Consider the following 25,017-nt stretch of genomic DNA (forward strand, 5'->3'; position numbering starts at 1 on the left):
CAACGGATGAATGGAAAAATAAATTATGGTATACTCACACAATGGAATATTTGCATCAATATAGAACAGTGAGGAATCTGTGAAACATTTCATAACATGAAGGAACCTGGAAGGCATTATGCTGAGTGAAATTAGTCAGTCGCAAAAGGACAAATATTGTATAAGACCACTATTATAAGAACTTGAGAAATAGTTTAAACTGAGAAGAAAATATTCTTTTGTGGTTACGAGAGCGGGGAGGGAGGGAGGGTGGAAGAGCGGTATTCACTAATTAGATAGTAGATGAGAACTACTTTAGGTGAAGGGAAAGACAGCACACAATACAGGGGAGGCCAGCACAATTGGACTAAACTAAAAGCAAAGAAGTTTCCTAAATAAACTGAATGCTTCGAAGGCCAGCATAGCAGGGGAAGGGATTTAGGGACCATAGTTTCAGGGGACATCTAAGACAATTGGCATAATAAAATCTATTAACAAAACATTCTGCATCCCATTTTGAAGAGTGGAGTCTGGGGTCTTAAACGCTAGCAAGCAGCCATCTAAGATGCATCAGTGGGTCTCAACCCACCTGGATAAAAGGAGAATGAAGAACACCAAGGACACAAGGTGATTATGAGCCCAAGAGACAGGATCACATGAACCAGGGACTACATCATCCTGAGACCAGAACAACTATACGGTGCCCGGCTACAACTGATGACTGCCCTGACAGCAACACAACAGAGAACCCCTGAGGGAGCAGGAGATCAGTGGGATGCAGACCCCAAATTCTCATAAGACCAGACTTAATGGTCTGACTGAGACTGGAAGGACCCTGGTGCTCGTGGCCCCCAGACCTTCTGTTGGCCCAGGACAGGAACCATTCCCGAAGTCAACTCTTCAGACAGGGATTGGACTGGACAACGGGTTGGAGAGAGATGCTGGTGAGGAGTGAGCTTCTTGGATCAGGTGGACACTTGAGACTATGTTGGCGTCTCTTGCCTGGAGGGGAGATGAGAGAGTGGAGGGTTAGAAGCTGATGAAATGGACATGAAAAGAGAGTGGAGGGAGAGAGCGGGCTATCTCATTAGGGGGAGAGTAATCAGGAGTGTGTGACAAGGTGTATATGGGTTTTTGTGTGAGAGACTGACTTGATTTGTAAACTTTCACTTAAAGCACAATAAAAATTATTTTTAAAAAAATGGAAAAAAATTTTGTTATCAAAGTACTTTACAAAAAAAATTGAAAAGACAAGCTACAGACTGGGAGAATATCTCTGGAAAATATATATCTGATGAGAATCTGATAATCAAATTATATAATATCAATTTTAAAAGATTAGGTACTTGTTTGACAGATATTTTAATTTGGTGGTTAATTAAACCTCAAAAAATTGGGCAGAAGTGTATAAATAAAACAGAAATTTCTGATTATCCCTGGTATAGACATTCAATTAATTTTAAATATGATTTAATTCTTGTTGGTGTTGTTTAATTCTTTCTCCCTCTCCCTGGATTTTTTAAAGGCAAAGTTGAGCATATATGTTAGAGCCTATTTTTCCACAGAAAAAAACATCACTTTATTGTTTTCACTAGACTTGAAACATTTCTCTCATAGTGACCTGGGAGCTTTTTTAAAATCATACCCACCACTGGTACCCAAGTGATCTGACAGCAGTCTGAACAGTCAGTTGGCATGTGCACCTTAAGACAGGGGACTTCTAGCAGCCTGGTGTCTATATGGCCCTTGAGTCTTCCTAATCTTTCTCCTGACAGAATGACCTCTTTTTTGCTTCCATCTTCTGGCAACATAACCTCCAACAGGGCTATGAACTTCCTCCCTGGAGCTCATCACCAATTGCTTAGCTGAAAAACAGACACAAAGGCAAGTTCACTTTTTTCTGTCTTCAGGTTGCTTGGCTCTCAGAGAAGCTTTCTGATATGTCACTACTTTTCACCCAGCCCAGCTCAACTCACGTAAATCCTCTGGCTGTCTCATGTGGCCTGAATCTAACGTGGAGCAAGACAAACAACACACACATACACACATAAATACAAGTTATGTGTAAAAAGGATAAGGTCTGGCTATTCAAAAGATATGGACAAATTAATTCAAACAGAAAAAGAAAAGAAAACTGCCCTTTTAAAGTTTTGGAGTTTTTCTCAGCAATATCAGAGAAGGGATACCCAGCTCCTTTGAATGCTGAAAGCAGCAGTGGAATTTTTTTTTTTTTTTTCCTTTTTAAGACTGAACCATGGTAATATTACTTTCCTTAAAACAGAAAACCACCAGTACAAGGCAGAAATTATTCTATTGGGGAAAAGCTTTGTCTTTGAGAAAGATAAAACAGACCCCCACTGGGAATTGCATGTTTTATTCTGTCACATATTATATGGTTTACTTGAATTTTATCAACATCTGTAACTTATACTACTTGTATCCAGCTGACAAAATGTAAAATATTCCGTAAACCTAAATTTTTATCTAGGAACATTTTTCAAAAATTAGTTTCTTTGCAAGTAATGATATAGATACATAGAGATAAAAATACAAACCAATACATGGCCACATATATTTTAATAGAATTCTAGTTTTTTTCTTTTTTTTGCCTCTTTTCTGCATACGGCAACCAGGTCCATACTTTCACAGTTTCATCAATAACCTTCAAATTTTTATTTTATAATTCCAAATGTTTTTGTTTAAAAAAACACCTTTGTGTGTGTTTATGTATGATATATTCTTCCCAGAAGATGGGGTAAAGCAATATAAGAATCTTTAAGACTTTATAGGATACATATTCTAAAGATAGCATTTATAATTATTCGTCTAACTTTACCAAATATGCAGAAGTTTAAAATGTGAACATGCTTTAGCATGGCTTTGCTGTATTGATCAGACATCCCATTGAGACCTGGAGGTTTCAAATTTTGATTTTATGTATTGTATTACAAATTTCTCTTAAAAAATATCAAGGAGGGAGGGAGGGTGGGAGAGGTTTATTTACTGATTAGTTGGTAGATAAAAACTACTTTAGGCGAAGGGAAGGACAATACGCAATACACAGAAGGTCCGCTCAACTGGACAGGACCAAAACCAAGAAGTTTCTGGGATAAACTGAATGCTTCAAAGGTCAGCGGAGCAAGGGCGGGGGTTTGGGGACTATGGCTTAAGGGGACTTCTAAGTCAACTGGCAAAATAATTCTATTATGAAAACATTCTGCATCCCACTTTGAAATGTGGCGTCTGGGGTCTTAAATGCTAACAAGTGGCCATCTAAGATGCATCAATTGGTCTCAACCCACCTGGATCAACGGAAAATGAAGAACACCAAGGTCACATGATAACTATGAGCCCAAGAGACAGAAAGGGCCACATGAACCAGAGACTTCCATCATCCTGAGACCAGAAGAACTAGATGGTACCCGGCCACAACTGATGACTGCCCTGACAGGGAGCACAACAGAGAACACCTGAGGGAGCAGAACAGTGGGATGCAGACCCCAAATTCTCATAAAAAGACCAGACTTAATGGTCTGACTGAGACTAGAGGAATCCCAGCAGTTATGGTCCCCAAACCTTCTGTTGGCCCAGGGCAGGAACCATTCCCGAAGACAACTCATCAGACATGGAAGGGACTGGACAATGGGTAGGAGACAGAGGCTGATGAAGAGTGAGCTACTTGTATCAGGTGGACACTTGAGACTGTGTTGGCATCTCCTGTCTGGAGGGGAGATAGGAGGGTAGAGAGGGTTAGAAACTGGCAAAATTGTCACGAAAGCATAGACTGGAAGGGCTGACTCGTTAGGGGGAGAATAAGTGGGAGTATGGAGTAAGGTGAATATAAGCTTATATGTGACAGACTGACTTGATTTGTAAACATTTGCTTAAAGCTCAATAAAAATTATTAAAAAAAATCAAGCAGTTTGGCTAATAGTTATTAATTATTAAGTGTTTATTTTTCTGAATGTATCTCAGAAAAAAATATAACACTGAAACAGTAATAATTCAGTCCCATTCTGATGAAACTGCAATAGGATATTTGGTTTTCTTAAGATCAGAGGCAGTAAACACTCTAAGAGGCTCACTAAGGGGTAGGGAAATAAAGCTTGCAAAGAAAAAAGTATTTGGAAAAGCATCATGTGCTATAGAATAATCAGTGTTGTCATAGCTCCTCAGGTATTAAAATTAATAATGATAAATGGATATACATATTCATATTTAGCATAAATACACATGCTCTACCTAAACATTAAGGTATACACATAGAGTGTCCCTGTGTGGCACAAACAGTTCAGCACTTGACTACTAGTTGAAAGGTTGGCAATTCTAACCCACTCAGAGGCTACTCAGAAGATAGCCCCAGTGATCTGCTTCTGAAATGTCACAGCCTTGAAAACCCTATAGAGCAGTTCTACTCTGCACACATAGGGTCACCATGAGTCTGAATCAACTCAAATGCAAATAACAACAACAACAGAGTTTGTATATATAATGTACATTTATGTAGAATAAGATACAAATTTGTAATACTGATTTGGTAAACACTTTTTGCAAATTGACTTATCTATAAAATTACTAATGAAAAAGAATAGCATGTTTAACTACAGATAAATGTGAATTTCTGTGTATCTGAAGACAACATAATTAAAAATTTACAGATTTATGGAGAATACCATTAAGATATATAATTGAGAAAACATTTATAGCTATGTGAATAAAAAGTTTTTAAATATCAACTAGAAAAACTGCAGTCGATCTAATAAAAATGGGTAAAAAGTTATCAGAAAGTAAATCGTATTAGAATTACAATGGCCAGTAAACAAATTTTTAAGATTTACAGTCTTAAATAGTGAAATTCTAATGAAAGAATAGTGGTGGGCAATTTTACATGAATGAGTTTGAGAGAACTATTTTAAAATATGTTAATGCCTGGTATTGACCAAGGGATAATAAAATTGGGTTATCTATGTACACTCGATGGGTGTTAAATTTGAAAAACCTATCTGTTAAAAAATAAAGCACTAACACCATTCTTAAAAGACTTAAGTAGCCAAAAGTTTTTTATAACAAAGAGCAAAGTTGGAGACCTTACACTATCTAATTTTAAAAATAATTTAAAACTGAAATAATTATGATATTATGCTATTGGGATAGACAGACACAGATCAATAAAATAAAATAGAGAAACCAGAAATTGACCTACACGTATTCAGTAACTTGATTTTAATAAAGGCTCCAACATCACTGAATGGGAAAAATACAGTCTAATCAACAAATGGTTAAGAGAAACTGAAACTGGATATATGCACATGAGCCTCAATCCCTAGCTTGCAGTAAAAAAAAAAAAAATGTTGCCACTAAGATGATTCCAATTCGTGGTAACCAGGTTTTTATAGAGTAGAACTGAGATCCATAGGGCTTTCTTGGTTGTAATCCTCATGAAAGCAGATCGCCAGGACTTTGCTCTGTCGCAGCAAAGAGTGGGTTTGTACCACAAACCTTTTGGTTAGTAGTCAAGCACAAACTGTTTGTGTCACCCAGGGACCTTATAAATGGACCCTAACTCTAAAGTTACAAGGTAAAGGTTTAAACTTTAAAAGGAAAACTTAGGAGAAAATATTTGCATCTTTAAGTCAGCAGATATTCCTTCGGCAGGAACCAAAAAGCATTAACCATAAAAATAAATGGAATTTCCAAAATGAAAATTTCTGGTCTTAAAAAGATGCCACTAAAAAAATTAAAAATTAAGTGACCACCAAGTATTTTTCAACAAGAAGTAGCAAAGTACTGTTACATTCAGCTACACCAGGGCTTCAAACTGGTTCACTCCAGATGGAGCCCTTGCTGAGAATTTGCATTTCCACCCCAGATACACTGAATCAGAATCTACATTTTAACAAGTTCCCCAAGTGATTCCTTCCTGGGAAATTGTTAGAAATGCAAATTCTCAGCAGGGAACCTGTTAGAAATGCAAATTTTTAGCAGGGGTTGCATCCGGAATGAACTAGTTTGAAGCCCTGAACTACACAGACAAAACTCATAACCATCATGAGCAAAAGTAGGGAGGCTGAAGAGAGTACATACTGTGTGATTCCATGCATTCGAATTTCTGTAACAGGAAAACTAATCTGTAAGAATAAAAATCAGATCGGTTACAGCCTGGAGTAAGTAGTACGGGAGATAGGCTACTAAGGGCCACGGGAAAGTTTCTGTGGCGATGGAAATGTTCTCTGTTGTAACTGGGGTGGCGGTTCCACAAGTGTGTATATTTATCAAAATGACTCAAAATGTACATTTAAAATGTGTATATTACAAAGTAAATTATGTTTCAAAACGTTGATATAATACAAATAAAAGCATTAAAGTAGACTTTGTAGATTGAATATTCCAAAGCCTTTCAAAGCCTCACCCATCATAAAAACTAGTCACAGTCCAGTCATCTCCAATTCATAGCGACGCCATGTGTGTGAGAGTAGAACTGTGTTTGATAAAGATTTCAGTCGCTGATTTTGGAAGCAGATCACCAGAATTTTGGGCTACTCTAAGTAGTCTGAGTATGTTCATAGCTTTTGTTTAGTATCTGAGTAGGGTAATGGATTCCACCACTTAGGGACTCCAAAACCAGTTGCCATCAAGTTGATTGGACTCGTGGTGATCAGAGATGCTCAACACATAGACTCACTTCTTAGAATCCTTTGTAACTAGGACTGGCCTTGAGATCCAGTTTTGGCTAATAAAATATGAGCAGAAGTCGCTGTCAACTTCCAGAAACTTGTTTTTTATTTTGTTTAGGTTTTCTTTATTTCCAGGAAAATAAAGTTTTCTTTATTCTTTTTCTTTCTTTCTTTTTTTTAAAGAATAAACCCAGATGTAAAGACTTCTTCAGTCTTTCTACTTTCATTGTAGCACTCTAGGTTATCCTTTATTTCCAGGAAAATAAAGTTTTCTTTATTCTTTTTCTTTCTTTCTCTCTTTCTTTCTTTTTTAAAGAATAAACCCAGAGATAAAGACTTCTTCAGTCTTTCTGCTTTCATTGTAACACCCTGCACTTCTGCCTTTCAAGTGTGGTTGTGTTTGAATAACTGAAGTTTCAGTAGGTTGTGTTGCAAACATAAGAACAGAAAACACATATGACAATAGTGGAAAAGGAAAACAGGAGAGGTGTGGTTTCTACATCTTTGAGTAGCCGACACCCTTAGAATGCTTATCTTTGGACTTCTTTTTACATAACTAACAAAAGTCTCTGTTGGTTACAATCAGTTTCCACTGAGCTCATTCTGACTTCCGACAACTCCATGTGTGTCAGAATGCAACTGTGCTCCACAGGGTTTTGAAAGGCTGGTGTTTTGGAAGCGGATCACCAAGACTTTCTTCCAAGGTGCCTCTGGGTAGAATTTAACCACCAAACTTTCAGGTAACAGGCTAGTACATCAACCATTTGTAGCATCCAAGGACTCCACTTATTGTTCAAAGAAATTCTGATTCTAACTTGCATATATTACTGGGTAAAATAAGTAGTTTTTGGCTCAGGAATATCACCCCTGAGTGAGAAATAATTAAATATCTTGTTCTCTTACACTCAAGCAGTGGCTAAAGAGAATTGAGCAGATCAATATGGATATATATTGATACATAAGTGAGGTAAATAAAATTTATATGAATAACAATTATTTTACTAAATCCATATGTTAAAATACACTTGCTTATGTTTAAGCCCAATTATATCCACAGGTATAGGTGGATGTGTGTGTGTGTGTGCGCGCGTGTGTAGAAGATTCTAGAGAAATTTGGAAGTCAATGCATAGTTTTAACATGGTCACTTCTTGGAGGTGCAATTGGAGGGGAAATGTGCCCGTCTATCACTTTTTAATTTATATGTGTAAAAAAGATGAAATATATATATATATGGAAACCCTGGTGGTGTAGTGGTTAAGTGCTACAGCTGCTAACCATAAGGTCAGCAGTTAGAATCCACCAGGCGCTCCTTGATATGACTTATCCAGTTTTTGTGAGGATGAAGTGAGATTCAGGCATAATATGTACTATGAGAGTGTTAAAAATTATTAATTTTGTTCTTAAAAATAAGTACTCTATGAAACTAATTTTTACGTGTAGGCAATAGGATGATTGCTAAGGATAACCTGCTCATTTGTGTTCCATACCTCAAACAAAAGACAGAAAGACTGGTGAAGGCTGCTTCACATGTTTCTTATCATCCAGAGTGGAAGCATGAGGAAAGAGCAGCTACTGGGGTCTGACCTGAATCATTAGGCTTAGCAAAAATATACAAGACATTTTTCCTTTCTCCAGTTAGCTCATTATTTTTATCAGTGCATGGCTAGAAAATTTACGCATTTATTATAGGGTGTCTATGAATGATGTAATGAAAGTTAGAAAGTGGAAACTAAATTGCCCTTACCTTCACCCATCTTCAGAGTTTTAAATGACCTCTAAAGTGTTTCAGGGTAAAGGGAGAAGACTTTTGAATTCCTTATATAATCCCTAAGATAGTTAACTTTAAAGGTCACTTTTTCTCACAAGTTATCACACAAATCTATTAGCTCATAGCATCCCCACTTTTCTGTATTTCCTCCATGGCCAACTCCTTCGCCTCCACTCTCACAAACAACACAGAGTTATCTAGTCATAACTTTTATCACTCCATGGAAACCATTTAGAAGAGGAAATGATAGGACATTGTTAATAATGACAAGCCTAAACCCAAGGGTCGGCAGTTCAAATCCACCAGGTGTTCCTTGGAAACTCTACGGGGAACTTCTACTCTGGCTTATAAGGTTGCTATGAGACGGAATCGACTCGGCAGCACTGGGTACTGGGTCTGGGTAAGCATCCACTTAAAAATCTTTTCCCTAGAATGTTTCAGAGGAGCAGTCAGGGAAAACACAGTGAATGAGGAAGAGCACTTCATGCTTTGAGGGCTGGTATGGCAGCCCCTGTTTCCTGGTTTTGCTTTCTATTGATATTCTTCATCATTAAAACATTCAAAAGGAAACAAAGGTACTGCAGGTGTTATAGCTATTGGAAATTAACTATAATTGCCCAAATGGAGACTATCCCATTGCCTTCTGAATTTAGTAAAAAAAAAAAAAAAAAAAAAAAAAACTGCACATAATTTAAAATGTATTGATTTGCCACTGATGATGGGATCATGACTTTACCCTTAATGGTGCTCTCTCATACGAAATGCAAAATCATAGGATTTAAGGGAAGTGGGAGAAAAAACACAGATCAAACCTGCTTCTTCATTTTTAATTTTGGTTGGTAAAAAGTAGTATTTTATCAATCTTATTAACTAAGCTGTTTTTTATTCTGTAATCATTGTTGTTTTTAGGTGCCGTCGAGTCAGTTCCCACTCCTAGAGGCCTTATGAGCAACAGAACGAAACACTGCCTGTTCTGAGCCATCCTTACAATCCTTGTTATACTTGAGCTCATTGTTGCAGCCACTGTGTCAATCCACCTTGTTGAGGGTCTTCCTCTTTTCCTCTGACCCTGTACTCTACCAAGCATGATGTCCTTCTCCAGGGACTGATCCCTCCTGACAACATGCCCAAAGTATGTAAGATGCAGTCTCGCCATCCTTGCCTCTAAGGAGTAGTTTGGCTGCACTTCCTCCAAGACAGACTTGTTCGTTCTTTTGGCAGTCCATGGTATATTCAATATTCTTCGCCAACACCACAATTCAAAGGCGACAATTCATCTTTGGTCTTCCTTATTCATTGTCCAGCTTTCACAAGCATATGATGCAATTGAAAATACCATGGCTTGGGTCAGGTGCACCTTAGTCTTCAAGGTGACATCTTTGCTTTTCAAAACTTTAAAGAGATCCTTTGCAGCATATTTACCCAATGCAATGTGTCTTTTGATTTTTTCACCATTACTTCCATGGCTGTTGATTGTGGAACCAAGGAAAATGAAATCCTTGACAACTTCAATCTTTTCTTCATTTATCCTGATGTTGCTCATTGGTCCAGTTGTGAGGATTCCTTATGTGGAGGTGCAATCCAAACTGAAGGCTGTGGTCTTTGATCTTCATTAGTAAGTGTTTCAAATCCTCTTCACTTTCAGCAAGCAGGGTTGTGTCATCTGCATAACACAGGTTGTTAATGAGTCTTCCTCCAATCCTGATGCCCCATTCTTCTTCATGTAGTCCAGCTTTTCGTATTATTTGTTCAGCATACAGATTAAATAGGTATGGTGAAAGAATACAACCCTGACACACACCTTTCCTGACTTTAAAGCAATCAGTATCCCCTTGTTCTGTCCCAACAACCACCTCTTGATCTATGTAAAGTTTCCTTATGAGAACAATTAAGTGTTCTGGAATTCCCATTCTTCGCAGTGTTATCCATAATTTGTTATGATCCACACAGTCGAATCTCCATGTGTCTGTCAGTTTGTCGTACTGTGGGGGCTTGTGTGTTGCTGTGAAGCTGGAAGCTATGCCACTGGTATTCAGATACCAGCAGGGTCACCCATGGAGGACAGGTTTCAGCTGAGCTTCCAGACTAAGACAGACTGGAAGAAGGAGCCAACAGTCTACTTCTGAAAAGCATTACCCAGTGAAAACCTTATGAATAGCAGCGGAACATTGTCTGATATAGTGCTGGAAGATGAGCCCCCTAGGTTGGAAAGCACTCAAAAGATGACTGGGGAACAGTTGCCTCCTCAAAGTAGAGTCAACCTTAATGACGTGGATGGATTAAAGCTTTTGAGACCTTTGGTTGCTGATGTGGTACGACTCAAAATGAGAAGAAACAGATTCTGTAATAGGTGACTACTTTAAGAAGATTAAATTGTCTTTTTTCCACTATTGTATATGAACATTTTTGTATAATATATAAATCAATCTATTACATATTTAATTCATGAATAGTTACTCAAAAGTCATACATTCAAGGCTCACTTTTATTGATGAACTGTGTAAGGAGATGCTGTAACATTTTAGTGTAACTTAGTAAATAAAGTCATGTGACTTTCATGATTTTTAAGATTTTCTATCAAGGGAAATATGTGTGGGAACGGATTAAAAAATGTATACAATAATGGTGAAGGAACATAAAGTTGAATCAGTCTGAAAGTAATGGAATGTGAACCAGAGGTTTCGGGTCAGTGTTGTAGCTCAAGGGATTAGAAAGGAATTTAGTAGTTTGTTTGTTTTGGCTGGAACATGAAAAAAAATATGATTTACACTAAATTAAGTTGAAATGCCAGAAACAGCCTTGTATGCCATAGAAGAATGTATCCAAAGGCTTAGTGAGATTGGAATTTCAGAGTGCATTTATTGTGTAAAATATGCCCTCCCACACCAGGAACGTCTAGAGGACATACCTTTCACCACGCTAGGCAGAATAAATTCTTGAGGGGAGCCCCAACATACTTGAAGATTTTTGTAGTCACTCTTCTCTGTAGGTCAGATATTACAGTGAAAACTGAAGGCACTGAATTGGGAAACCTAAATGCAATTGGAATAAGGTGATAACTTCAGTTGCAGTTGCTGTTCCATATGTGATTTCATTGTTTGTGCAAAAGAACACATCTCCTAGTACACAGCAATGATTGTGAGGGTGGTGCAAGACCAAGCAGTATTTCACTCTACCGTACATAGGGTAGTTATGAGTCAGAATCAACTCAACGGCACCTAACAACAACAACTTGATATCCAATGCACACCAGTGATGGGGAAAATGCTTTTTTCCTTAATTAGCATTAGTGAAGACCAATAGAAGCAGCTTTCTTTCAGTTGGCAAAGCCAGAAATACAACTTCACTGTCTTACCTCAGCAGTATATCAACTTTCTTCCTATGTCATAATTTGGTCTGCATGGAGCCTTTGTCTTCCACAAGACATCAGACTGGTCTTCTACATTGATAATTTTATGTTGGTTTGACCTAGTGAGCAAGAAGTAACAACTACTCTAGATTCATTGATAAGACATTTGTATATCAGAGGGTTGGAAATAAATTCAACAAAAATTCAAGGGCCTTCCACTTCAGTAAAATTTCTAGGGATCCCCTTGTATGGGGCATATTGAGATATTCCCTCTAAAGTAAAGGATACATTACAGCAGACACAATGGTTAGTGGACCTCGGGTTTTGGAGGCAACACATTCCTTGTTTGACTGTGCTATTTCAACCTATTTACTGAGTGATCTGAAAAGCTGCTACTTTTGAGACGGGCCCAGAACAAGAGAAGTTTCTAGAAAAGGTCAAGCTACTGTAAAAGCTGCTCTGCCATTTGGGCAATATGATCTGGTAGATCCAATGGGGCCTGATGTGTCAGTGGAGGTAGAGATGCTCTTTAGAGCCTGTTATGGATTTCACTGTGTTCCGTAAAATTATATGATGAAGTCTTAACCTCTGGTTCCTCTGAATGTGGTCTTATTTAGAAATAAGGTCTTTGATGATGTTACCAGATAAATTAAAGTGAGGTCCTACCAGAGTAGGATGGATTTGAATCACATAAGTGTTGTACTTCTGAGAGAGAACAAACAAACAGAATGAAATAGACAAAGGACATCGTGTGATGCTGAACTGCAAGCCATGAAATTCCTGGACACACTAGAAGCTAGGATAAAAGAAAAAACCCCGTTGCCATCGAGTCAATTTTGACTCATAGTGGCCCTGTAGGACAGAGTAGAACTGCCCCAAAGAGTTTCCAAGGAGCACCTGGTGGATGTAAAATGCCAACCTTTTGGTTGGTAGCCATAGCACTTAACCACTACGTCACCAGGGTTTCCTAGAAGCTAGGATAGAGGCATACAAAGATTTTCCTTCAAAGCCTCAGAGAGAATAAGTGTAACTAGCACCCTAATCTTGAACTCCCAGCCTTCGGAATTGTGAGACAATACATTTCTTTTCTTTTAGGGTACCAATTTAATGTGTTTCATTATGACAGCCCTAGGAAATTAATAAGGATCCTTGGTGGTGCAATTGTTAAGCACTTGGCTGCTAACTGAAATGTTGTGGTTTGCAACTACCCAATGGCTCCATGAGGGAAAGATCTCATGGTCTGCTCCCGTAAAGGTTAAAAAAGGTTATAGCCTATAAAATCCTATAAGGAAGTTCTGCTGTGTCACATAGGATCACTATGAGCTGAAATCACCTCGACGGCATCTAACAACAACAACATCAAGGAAACTAATACAAAGCCTTTGGCACAACCCTATAGGTGAATCTGAATGCAAACTCCTAGGATTCTGGAGCAAACCCCTGCTATTCTCTGCATATAACTACTCTCCTTTAGAGAAACAGCTTTTGGCTTGCTTCTGGGTCAATGTACAGACAGAACACTTAACCCTCAGGGACATTTTTGCCCTAGAATCTCCTCAAGGCAAAAAAAAAAAAAAAAAAAAAAAAACAAGAAGAAAACATTAAGAGAAGTTGTTAAGTATAGAGAAATGGTGTTCTGAGTAAAAACTTGAGTTCCAAAGAGAAAGATGAAAGACCATAAAAATAAAGAATGAGAGTGAAGGATTTTGATTAGGGTTTGTATAGAGAAACAAGACAATCAGTAATCCCATAGCAATGGATAAGCTGGCAGACTTGGACTCCCAACAGTGACTCAAGCAAATGAAGATATGATACATGTTGGGTTCAAGAAATGAAAAACACAACCCTTTGGGATTGCTGTGTTGTTGGTTACAGAACTCAAAGAAGATAATTCCTCAAGGCACTCAGAAACTAAATATCCTGAGACTCCTTTTGCCCTAAATAGAAATGAGTGTCTCTCACAGTATTTGGAATATAATTTACGGAAAAATTCTGTTAGCTGAATGAATCTAGGGCACAATCCACATAAGGACATCAATGACAGTGACATTAAGTGAAAACAAAGAAATATTGACACTGTTGTCGTGAAAAGTGGCTTATAATCTCAGACCTGCAACTTCCAGGCCATCTGATCTAAAATAAGTGACTCTACCTCAGTGGCACTTTTCACAATCTAAAACAAACAGAAACCATAAGATTGTTTCCAAGCTTCCTTTTGTTAAGTTTTTTTTTTTTTTCTATTACTCCCCTATATCATTCATTTATATACAAACTCTTACACTTGCAGTTTGATATTCATTATCCTGTTAGGAAATGAAGCAGGGAAGGCTGCAAAATTGGCATCTTTCCCTACTTTCAATTTGGCACCAAGCATGCCTCAGTCTATCATGTTCTCTACCACCAGCAGCAATTATCTTATGCTAGCAAACACCGCTGTTAGTCTGGCATGGAGATACTCACCCACAGTGCTTCTAATTATTGATGCATTTTTCCTGTTTTCAAAATGTCGGGTAGTTTCCTTTACGTGTAATCATCTAGTTTACCACCCTCTGCTACACTAACAACTGGTACAAATATGGGATAGTCACAACTACCTCGTTGTTCCATATGAGCCTCTGAGTCCCATGGATCTCTAGAACAAAAATACTGCTTTTTGACAATATTTAAATTGTGTTTCCTAATTATCTCAATGAATGAATTATGCATCTGGTTGTGATTACTAAGCCAAAAAGGATGCTGCCTGATTGGTGATTATATAGCAATTTTACGTTTTTCCATTGATTATGCTAATTTTCTTTATAATATATTTGATTATTGTGCCGAGTAAATAATTGCTACCACCTGCCTCTTCAATCAGAAAGGATATTTGCAAATATTATTGACCCAGACAGCTTATGCTGCTTGTAGATTTTGTGTAAAATAAATATGGTTAAATTATACATTTTTTCACAATGGAATTATTTTGTCCTTTGGCATTATTCTTCTTTATAATGTTTTATATGTATAATTTTAGACAATGATGCTCAGGGGAAAAGAAAATAACTTTTTTTTTTCCCTATAGGATAAATAAGCAGCTCAGAATTTTGTCCATTTTTTTTTTTTTTTAATTTTTCTCATATGTAATTTTACCTTAATGCTGAGGTACAACCCTTACTGAAGGCTGTGGTCTTTGATCTTCATTAGTAAGTGCTTCAAGTCCTCTTCACCTTCAGCAAGCAAGGTTGTGTCACCTGCATAATGCAGGTTGTTAATGAGTCTTCCTCCAATCCTGATGCCCCGTTCTTCTTCATATAGACCAGCTTCTCGGATTATTTGCTCAGCATACAGATTAAATAGGTACGGTGTAAGAATACAACCCTGCCGCACACTTTTCCTGACCTTAAACCAATCAGTAACCCCTTTTTCTATCCCATCAACAGCCTCTTGATTTATGTAAAGGTTCCTCATGAGCACAATTAAGTGTTCTGAAATTCCCATTGTTTGCAATGTTATCCATAATTTGTTATGATCCACACAGTCAAATGCCTTTGCACAGTCAATAAAACACAGGTAAACATCCTTCTGGTATTCTCTGCTTTCAGCCAGGATCCATCTGACATCAACAATGATATCCCTGGTTCCACGTCCTCTTCTGAAACCAGCCTGAATTTCTGGTAGTTCCCTATCGATGTACTGCTGCAGCTGTTTTTGAATGATTTTCAGCAAAATTTTGCTTGTGTGTGATATTAATGATACTGTTCTATAATTTTCACATTCAGTTGGATCACCTTTCTTGGGAATAGGCATAAATATGGATCTTTTTAGTCAATTGTCCAGGAAGCTGTCTTCCATGATAAACGGAGAAAAGGTTGAAGTTGTGAAGGATTTCATTTTACTTGGATCCACAATCAACAGCCATGGAAGCTGCAGTCAAGAAATCAAAAGACAGATTGCATTAGGTAAATCTGTTGCAAAGGACCTCTTCAAAGTGTTGAAGAGTAAAGATGTCACCCTGAAAACTAAGGTGCACCTGACCCAAGCCATGGTATTTTCAATCGCATCATATGCATGTGAAAACTGGACAACGTATAAGGAAGACAGAAGAAGAATTGATGCCTTTGAATTGTGGTGTTGGCGAAGGAATACTGAATATACCACGGACTGCCAAAAGAACGAACAAATCTGTCTTCGGAAAGGGCAGCCAGAATGCTCCTTAGAGGCAAGGATGGTGAGACAGAGTCTTATATACTTTGGATATGTTGTCAGGAGCGATCAGTTCCTGGAGAAGGACATCATGCTTGGCAGAGTACAGGTTCATCGGAAAAGAGGAAGACGCTTAAAGAGGTGGATTGACAAAGTGGCTGCAACAATGAGCTCAAGCATAACAACAAGTGTAAGGATGGCTCAGGATGGGGCACTCTTTCATTCTGTTGTGCATAGGGCCGCTATGAGTCAGAACTGAATCGACGGCACCTAACAGCAACAACAACAATTTTACCTTCTTGTTTCCGTATATCCACATCCTAATTAAATCTTTCCATTATTTTTCTGGAAAAATACCTTTTCCACCGGGTAGTTTATTCGATAATTATTGTGTTAACCTAAAAATGAAATACTATATCTACTTACATACAACGAGCATTTTTCACTTGTTAGTTCATGTACCCATTTGTTTAATTGCAAAATATTCATGAAGTTAATTATTTACTTAATTACTTTTTCTTACTTCAACCCCCCCCCCCCCAACACACACCTTCTATACTTTTTGTGTAGAATAAAAGCTCATATTCTGGAGTCAGGCTGTCTAGGTAGAAATCCAAGTATCATCATTTACAAGCTATATGACTTTGACCAAGGTACTTCAACACCCTCTGCTGAATTTCCTCCTTTGTTTAATATGCTGTTGTTGTTGCCAGTGGTTCCAACTCATAGCGACCCTGCATACAACAGAACAATACACTGCCTGGTCCTGCACCATCCTCATGATCATTGTTATGCTTGAGCCCATTGTTGTAGCCACTGTATCAGTCCATCTCACTGAGGGTTTTCCTCTTTTTCGCTGACCTTTTCTTTACCAAGCATGATGTTCATCTCCAGGTACTGGTCTCTCCTGATAACACGTCCAAAGATGACAAGGATAGTAACCACCTAATCATACTAGTGGAAGAATTAAAGACAATAAGGTAGTATTCTTTAAGAAAATGGTAACACATAGCAATCACATGATGCATTTACTAACATTTGGCTTTCTTAGATACAATTCTGTTAAAATAAATAAACAAATAAATAGCATTTGCCATTTTACCTGTTATTTCACTTAAGAAGCTGTACTATTTGAATTTGCATTTTTGGAAATGGGCACACAAAAAAATTTCATAAGGAAGTAGCTACAAATAATAAACGACTCAGAAGAAGAGCTGATCAAGTATGTCAGCTACAATATTTGTTTTCAAGAGTATTTTACATAGAAGTGCACTAAAATATGACTATACTCTTAAAATATTCAGTGATAAAATATAAAATCTCAACTTTACGAAATCAACTTTTTTCACTTGGGAGTTTTGTCTTCTAATAATAACATGAACAAAGAGTGGCTTGTAGGTAGCATTTGTTTTATTTCTGATTTCTGGTTTCTGTCATTGTCTTTCTAGAAAAGGCCCATGCTTCTGCCCAGCTCTGAGGCTGCCTAATTCCTGCTTGACTTAGAAATGTCATTGATGACTTGCATGAAAAGACTGGTAGTGGTAGTTTAAGATAAATTTCTGAGTCTAATCCAGATTTATTGAATCAGAATTTCTGTGGAAGATGCCCAGATAGCTGCATCTTTATTAAGTTGAATCATAGGTGCCTCTCAGAGGCAGTGCATTTTGAGAATGATTGTTCTATGGTAAAAGCTTCTATGAGAAGAAAGCGTAGAGTGGCTAAGCCCAGTCTTCACAGGTGTCCTAAGATGTGGCTATATTGCTGCAGCTGTCTATTTTCAGGTAGTTGTTGCACATCACACAGAATCATCTTTATAGTAGGCCCAATTTTTCCTTGGTCAGTGATCATAGGCATCTCCCTAGGAGGCCCTACGTGCAGGCTGGAAGAAAGAAGGTAATGTAGTGACAGTGGGGACTATGGACATTTGGATGCACGTAACATGTAACTTTTGCATTCAGGACCTCTTCAAATCCAATTTCATACATTACTACTTCCTTTTGATGATGGACTGCTACTGTGAACACACAGCTTTATGAAGTACTGGGTCAAATAACAACTATTCATGATAGGTAGCTCAGGTTACATGGTGACTTGGTGTTCCAAGTTTAAAAGTTCAGTCTGCTTAAAAAAAAAAAAAAATTTGCCATCACGTCAATTCTGACTCATAGCAACCCTATAGGGCAGTGTAGAACTGCCCCATAGGGTTTCCAAGAAACGACTGGTGGATTTGAACTGCCAGTCTTTTGGTTAGCAGCTGTAGCTCTTAACCACTATGCCTCTAGGGTTTCCAGTCTCTACTTAGGACCTGTAATAAGCCAAAAACTGTTTCTGAAAAGGAGAGGAGGTATCTTCATAGGATGGCAGGTATTTGCTCTAAAATCCTGAGTCTGTGCTGTTTGTTGTTGTGTGTTTATCTTTAAGGGTCTGTCAAAGCTTTAAGCAGCATCTTCATATTCCACTGATACTCCCAGCATCATTGGATCAGCTGAATCATGTTGCCCAAGTGGCAGAGCAGTTAGCACAGTCACCGGAACTTGTTGCAGAGCCTTATCTTGTTTTGTGCTCTGGTCAAAAGCTTCAGTTTTTCAAATCACTGTGTAAATGGGCTGGACTGCACTCAAACGAGGAGTATGTTGTTTCCAAAATCCAAAGAGGTCCATGAGGTATTGTGCAGATTGTTACTGGACCAGAAACATCAACTTATTCTTCACTTTCAAAGATAGAGTTAAAAATGTCCTACACCACTAAAGCAAATACAAGAAATGATGAAGTAAAACAGGTGAACAGATGATTCCAAAGAGCAGACCGAGAAGACAAAGTAAAGAAAGAATTATAATGGAATGTGCAAAGATCTAGAGTTAGAAAACCAAAAGAGAAGAACATACTCAGCATTTTTCAAGCTGAAAGAATTGAAGAAAAAACTCAAGCCATGAGCTGCAATTTTTTTGCCTGTGGTTGTACCTTTTTGCATTCTCATTAGCATATGAGTTCCAATCTCCTCATAACCTAACATTTGTTATGTTCTGTTTTTTGTTTTTTTTTTATTCATACCGATAATGTCAATGTGAGATGGCATTTCATTGTAGTTTCAATTTGCATTTCTTTAATGGCTAATGATCATGAGAATTACCTCATGCATCTGTTAGCTGCCTGAATGTCTTCTTTGGCAAAGTTTCTGTTCATATCGTTCGGCCATTTTTTAATTGAATTATTTGTCTTTTTATTGGGCAGGTGTTGGATTTTCCTGTAGATTAGACTTATCATATGTCATAGCCAAAAATATTTTCCCAGTCTATAGGTTCTTTTTTTACTCTTTTGGTGAAGTCTTTTGATGAGGTTAAGTGTTAATTTTTTAAGAGATCTCATTTATCTAGCTTCTCTTTTGTTTTTTTTTGTACTGCTAATTATGGCTTGTATGCTGTATATTAGGGCTTCTTGTATTGATCTTATTTTTTTCTTCCACGATCTTTGCAGTTTTTGAATTTATATTTAGGTCTTTGATGGACTTTGCATTAGTTTTTGTGTATGGTGTGAAGTATGGGCTCTGTTTCATTTTTTTTTTTTTTTTTTACAAATAAACATCCAGTTTTGCCACGACCCTTTGTATAAAAGATTATCTTTTCCCCGTTTAATATGCTTTGGACCTTTGTCGAAGATCAGGTATCAAGTTGCGATTTGAAGGGTTCTATGGTTTTTTTTTTTTTTATGCGAAAAAAGGAAACATCAAAAGAAGAGGGAAGGAATACACAGAGTCACTGTACAAAAAGAGTTGGTCAACATTCAGACATTTCAGGATGTAGCATATGATAAAAAAAAAAAAATGGCATTGAAAGAAGAAGCCTAAGTTGCACTGAAGGCATTGGTGAAAAACAAGCCTCCAGGAACTGACAGAATAACATTTGAGATGCTTCAACAAACAGAGGCAGCGCTGGAGGTGCTCTCTTTCCTATGCCAAGAAATTTGAAAGATAGCTACCTGGCCAACCTGCTGGAAGAGATCCATCTTTGTGACCATTCCAAGGAAAGATGACACAACAGAATGCAGAAATTATCAAACAATGTCATTAATATCACATGCAAGTAAAATTTTGCGGCAGTACATGCACAGGGAACTGCCAGAAGTTCAAGTCATATTCAGGAAAGGACATGAAACAAGAGATATTATTGCTGATGTTCTGTGGATTTTGGATGAAAGCACAGAATACCAGAAAAACTTTTACCTGTGTTTTGTTGACTACGCAAAGGCATTTGACTGTGTGAATCATAAGAAATTACAGATAAATTTGCAAATAACGGGAATTCAGGAACACTTAATTGTGCTCATGAGGAATCTGTACTTAGACCAAGAGACAGTCATTTAAACAGAACAAGCAGATACTACGTCTTTCAAACTCAGGAAAGGTGTGTGTCAGGGTTGTATTCTTTCACCGTACTTATGTAAGCTGCATGCTGGGCAAACAATCCAAGAAGCTGAACTATATGAAGAAGAACCATGCAATGGGATTGGAGAAAGGCTCATCAACAACCTTCGTTATGCAGATGACATAATCTTGCTTGCTGAAAATGAAGAGGACTTGAAGCACTTAGTGATGAAGATCAAAGACCACAGCCCTTTAGTATAGATTACACCGCAACATAAAGAAAAAAAAAAATCCTCACAACTGGACCAATAAGCTACAACATCACGATAAATGGAGAAAAGATTGAAGTTGTCAAGGATTTCATTTTGCCTGGATACACAATCAACACCCATGGAAGCAGCAGTCAAGAAATCAAACGACATATTGCATTGTGAAAATCTGCAAAAAATCTCTTTAAAGTGTCAAAAAGCAAAGATGTCACTTTGAGGACTAAGATGGTCTGACTCAAGTCATGACATTTTCAATAACCTCATATGCATTCAAAAGCTAGAAAATGAATAAGAAAGACTGAAGAATTGATGCCTTTGAATTATGGTGTCCCTGACCCAAGTCATGGTGTTTTGAATCACCTCATATGCATGTGAAACCTGGATGATGAATAAAGAATTGATGCCATTGAATTGTGGTGTTGGTGAAGAATTTTGAATATACCATGGACTGCGAAAAGAATGAACAAACCTGTCTTGGAAGAAATGCAACCAGAATGCTTCTTAGAAGCAAAGATGACAAGACTTCATCTCACATACTTTGGACAGGAGGGATCAGTACCTGGAGAAGGACAGCATGCTTGGTGAAGCACAGGGTCAGCGAAAAAGAGGAAGCCTCTCTATGAGATGGATTGACACAGTGGCTGCCACAATGTACTGAAGCGTAACAAGGATTGTGGGGATGGCGTAGGACCGGGCAACATTTCATTCTGTTGTACATGGGGCCACTATGAGTTGGAACCGACTCAATGCTACTTAACAACAACAACAACAGGTGGCAAAAGTTATTTCACACAAGCAAAACCAAAAAAAAAAAAAAAGAATTACATATGAAGAAACAGCTGCACCTCGAGTCACCACATGGTTAAGTGTAGGATAATCCACTGTCATTCTCCAAGATTTTTTTTTTTCTTAGCATTACAAATAGTTGATTTCAGCTGATGACTCCAGGGTCTTTAAAGTCCTTGAGGGTGGCACTAATTTCTACAATCCCTCCGGATATCTGGTATTGGTTTTGTTTTGCTATTTTCCTAGATAAAGTCAGTTCCAGTGTCTTCCACATGGGCTTTCTACCATGTTAATCTTACCTTCACAGGTCAAATAGCCAATGTGGGGATTCTTCCAATTGCTGAGAATGTCTATTTTAATTATGCATTATATTCTTTTTTGTTGTTGTTGTTTTTGTATGCTATTGAGTTGATTCTCACTCTTAGAAACCATAGAAGACAAAGTAGACCTGCCCCGTACAGTTTCCCAAGCTGTAATCTTTACTGGAGCAGATCACCAGGTCTTTTCTCCTGTGGAAAGACTTGTGTGTTCAAACGACCAACATTTCAATTAGCAGCTGAGCCCTTAACCATTGTGCCAACAGGAGTCCTTAACAGATTTTCTGTATACTAAACTGGGAAAATTGACGAAACATATTACACTCTTTCTCAGCTCTAAACAGAAAACTGACATACCAGCACTAACAACACACAGGCTAAATTTGTATATATATGTCTGGTTTGATATTTGGGAATGATGTTATTTCTAAGTATTGCTTTCCGCCCCTTATGTATTAAAATTAGACATAGGAAAATGAAGTCCTCAAATTTGCTGTAATGATAAGATGTTCTCATGGCTCAAATAACAGTTATTTGGATAGAATACATATAATACATAGTCAACATCAAACACAACCCATTGCAGTATAAAAACTAGCAACCCTATAGGACAGAGTAGAACTAGCCCCATACAGTTTCCAAGGGTGTAATCTTTGCCATACCTTTCTCCTGCAGAAAGGTGGTAGGTAGGTCTGAACTACCTACCTTTCCATCAGCAGTGGAGTGCTTAACCCCTGTGACACCGGGACTTCTATAATACACAGTAAATTCCTGAAAAACCAAGCCCATTATCACTGAATCGATTCCAACTCATAGCAACCCTATAAGACAGAGGAGAGCTGCCCCATAGAGTTTCCAAGGAATGCCTGGTAGATTTGATCTGCCAACTTTTTGGTTAGTAGGCTTAGCACTTAACAACTATGCCACCAGCGTTTCCATAATACTCTAAAACAACATTTTAGATTACTAACATATTAATTTAGGTTTAAAACCTTAAGTCATTACATTGGCTGTCACTCGTATCCAATACTAACAAAGACTCTACAGCATACCTAAATGCTGAGCATTAGTTCAAACTAGTTAGTTATACTGGGAGCATCCCTTATAGTAAGTGTCTTTTAAGCAGAACACTAGCATAGGTGGTATTTAATATACACTGCAAAGATTTAGCAGGGACCAAGTTTTTTTTTTTTTTTTTTAAGTATTAAGTACTTTAATAAGGTTTAAATCAATTGTGAGAATCCAAAACTCCAAAAGGAGTTTCTTAATGACTTTCCAGTAATTGTGTTAAATGAATAACTTAATATTAGCTATTTTTCAAAGTAAATTCAAATGTGAAAATATACTTTCTTCATTTTTTTTGATTCATTGTTAGATCCATTTATTTCTTTATGCAAAAGAAGTAATCATTATATTTGCATGAAACATTTCATTGCAGTCAAAATTATTGAACCGAAATGTAATAGATCAAACTACAATCTTATTTTCTGCTAAATTTCACATGAAGTACTGGAGGAAATTGTTAGAACACCATATCATTTTTGGCATTTGGATTTATTGCTATATAGTGTAATTATAATTTGTATCATAAATCCATAAAAATAATAGAAGTTAACATTTAAAATGCAATAATAGTCTTTTCCAGTTATAGCTAGACATAGTTACATATATGTATATTCTCTCTCTCTGTTCATCTATCTGTCTCTCTCTGCCTGCCCCTCCATCTATCTGTAGTTTTGCATACTTCAAGCCAGAGACAAATTGTATTTTACCACCGTTAGTATATAACTTTATAACTATCTGAAATTTACTGAGTTTGCTCAATGATTTGTGTTATTTATCCAAGCTCCTAAATGAAACACCATTTTTGTTCATTTTAACTATATGCATTATGCCATTGTAAGGACATATCTCAATGTATTTGTTAATATTCCTTTTGAAGGCATTTATATTTTTTTCACTGTTTTGCTTTTAAAAACATTACTGCAGTCTACACTGTTACCCATTATCTCCTTTACCTCCTTGGGAATTTTTCTGAGATAAGTATTTAGGAGTGATATTATCGGAATGAAAAGTACATACATCTTCATCCTTGTCAAATGTTGCTGAGTTTGTCTACAAATTATATTAATTTACAGACCAATCAGTAAAATGGAATTTCAAAACTTTCACAACTTTTCTAATATGTAGCAGTATCCCTCCCCTTTCCTTCTTTCCGAACTTTCTTCCTGTCTCCCATCCTGCCTTTCTCTATTTATATCTTTTTTTTCTCCTTCCCCTCTCCCTACCTTCTTTATTTACTAAATTGCGGTATTCTAATGAAAATGAAAACGTGTATCATGACTTTTCTAAAATTTTGCTCCTTATAGTGAGAGTATCTTCTCCACATTTTTATTCCATTTTTTTTCTCCTATGTAAACTTGATGTTTGTGTCTTTTTTTCCCTTTGTAATGTTGAGTTTTTTATTGATTTTGCATGGATTTGTGAGACTCCTTTCTATATTTTGTATCATTTTTCAATTTTGTGTAGGAAATGTCTTTTCCTAAATGCCAGCTTAATTTACTGCTAGGTTAACTTGTGTTGTTGTTTTTATAATACCATATTTAATACAATTTTTTTCATTTAAAACAACAATATTTATCATTTATCTGTGTGTGACTTATACATTATGTCTAGTTTAAGTAGAGTCCTCCACCCTTGAACAAGGTCTATAAGAAATTCTTATATGAGAAATACAGTTTCAATGTATTTTATACTGTATTTCTAGGGCTTTTCAGTAGGTTTCAGAATCGTCGAGGGCAAAGTGTTTAAGACTATTCACTATACATAACTCTAGTTGTGAAAAAGAGTATTAAAGTTTGTATGTTAGAGGAAAGTCATAACCCATTGCCATGGAGTTAATCCCAACTCTTAGTGACCCTATAGAACAAAGTAGAACTGCTCCATAGGGTTTCTAAGGTTGTAAATCTTTACGGAAGCAGGCTGCCACATCTTTCTCCCACATTTGATGGATTCGAACTGCCCACCATTCGGTCAGCAGCTGAGCTCTTAACCTCTGTGCCACCAGCACTCCTTAGAAAAGCAGTAGAGATTTATGACTTCACATTGTTACATGTATTTTTTTTCCTCTATATGTGTAATTCATACTGTAGAAGAAAAATATGCCTGCTCAGCATATTTTTTCACCAAAACATAAGAACTTTGTTGAAACATTATACAAGTAGTCTCCAGGTTAAGAACGTCCTATTTATGTACAAGCCATAGTTGCAAACCAATTCCTGTAAAGCCTATTATATTAAAAATTTGAGGTACGTACTGTGGTTTGTAATTAT

This window comes from Elephas maximus, chromosome 14 (assembly GCF_024166365.1).
Source record: "Elephas maximus indicus isolate mEleMax1 chromosome 14, mEleMax1 primary haplotype, whole genome shotgun sequence".
In the NCBI taxonomy this organism is placed as follows: domain Eukaryota; kingdom Metazoa; phylum Chordata; class Mammalia; order Proboscidea; family Elephantidae; genus Elephas; species Elephas maximus.